A 1,561-nucleotide genomic window follows, 5' to 3' on the forward strand; every position below is an offset into this window, starting at 1 on the left:
AAGGAGGAGAGACAGAGAGACAGACTCCTGCATGCACCCTAACTGGGATCCACCTGGCAACCCCCGTCTGGGGGGATGCTCAAACCAACCGAGCCACTGGCTACAGGAAGGGAAGAGGGAGAGAAAGAGGAGAGGGAGGGGTGGAGAAGCAGATGGTTACTTCTCATGTGTGCCCTGACCAGGGATTGAACCTGGGACATCCACATGCCAGATCGACACTCTATCCATTGAGCCAACCAACCAGGGCTGCCCTAAGCTTTCACTGGCTCCAAATCAGGGAGTGGTGACATCTGGTCCTGTGGGTTGAGGTGGGTGGGTGGATGGTTACTGGCAGGATGGGGGATGTATGTGAATGCTTTGACCGGAGCTTCTCAGAGACTGAGAATACCGAGGCCATTCTCATTATTTGAGAGGCACTGTTTTTATAAAAATGAAGGAAAGATAAGTGGGGTTGCAAAAATGATCACAGCTTAAAATTGATATTTTCCAAACGAATACTTCTAACACAGAAATGTCCTATAACTAATCTATTCTGAAGAGTTAGTTCACGCTGGACCTTGGGTTTGGTGGAGGGCCCCATGTCTAAGGCTTCGTGTTGAAAGCATGTCTCAGTCCTGTGTGAAGCTCAGTCACTTGTCTGACCTCATCTGGAGATGACTTTAAAATGTGTTCCTTCGAGGCCTTTGAGGACATAAGGCTGGTCCTAATGGACAGTCTAGCTTTCTCTGTCTGGGACCCACACTCTGGTCTCTTCCTTAGTGATGACGGCATCTGATTCCTTCTTGAAATGCCCAAGATGAAATACTTTATCATATCAAAATTGAATTTTTTTTCAAAGACTAGTCTCTTGCAAGAAATTTGCATTTCTGATTAGCATTTCCTCAGCCCTACTTCTTGGGGAACATTCATCTTGATCTCCTTTCTGCTCTCATTCCAAGGACCCTTCCTCTCCATTGAACAACTCCTGCCTTCACTCTCCGGGACGGACGGTGCCATCCTCCCACAGTCCCAGTCCCTGTGTAACCTCCGTCTCTTCCCTAAGAGCAGAGGCACGTTGCAGTTCAGCTCACCACAGTAACTGCCATGATATTACTGTATTTTCCTTTCTTCCTTTGAAAAATATGAACGCTTCATGAGTCTGCGTGTCCTCCTGAGCAGGGCCCGGGCCGGTCTGCTCTGTATTGTTCCAGTGTTAGCGTGTGTGCTGCTGAAGCAAGCCCTTCTTTCTGCAGAATGTCTGCCATGCTCTTCCTTCTGCTCTGAATAGCATCACAGTGTCAGACGGGAGTGGATCACGACATACCCGTGATTCCCATCTTCCCCTCGGAAAGGTCTAACCTGAATACCACACACACCAGGGGTCCTGTCATAAAACAAAACCCATGATTACTCTGTCACTTGAACAAATAGAAGTCTGATTTATGTTTCACAAGTTCTATGGGGCACATTTTATAGACTGTAATGTTTCATATTCTGTCATGGTTTGGACTGTTAACTTTTTTTTTTTTTTTCAGTGAGTCTCTGGGCAATATGCTAATTGGGGATGGCCGTCAGTCAGGTA

The 1,561-nt window shown here is 47.0% G+C and overlaps 1 non-coding gene across 1 annotated transcript; it reads right to left on the reverse strand.

Annotated features, from left to right (window-relative positions):
• Positions 1-1,114: 1,114 nt before the first annotated feature.
• LOC136385128 (U6 spliceosomal RNA) lies at positions 1,115-1,216 on the reverse strand. The gene has a single exon (XR_010747737.1). It is a non-coding gene; the product is annotated as a U6 spliceosomal RNA (small nuclear RNA).
• Positions 1,217-1,561: the final 345 nt, after the last annotated feature.

The sequence above is a fragment of the Saccopteryx leptura genome, chromosome 13 (genome assembly GCF_036850995.1).
Source record: "Saccopteryx leptura isolate mSacLep1 chromosome 13, mSacLep1_pri_phased_curated, whole genome shotgun sequence".
In the NCBI taxonomy this organism is placed as follows: domain Eukaryota; kingdom Metazoa; phylum Chordata; class Mammalia; order Chiroptera; family Emballonuridae; genus Saccopteryx; species Saccopteryx leptura.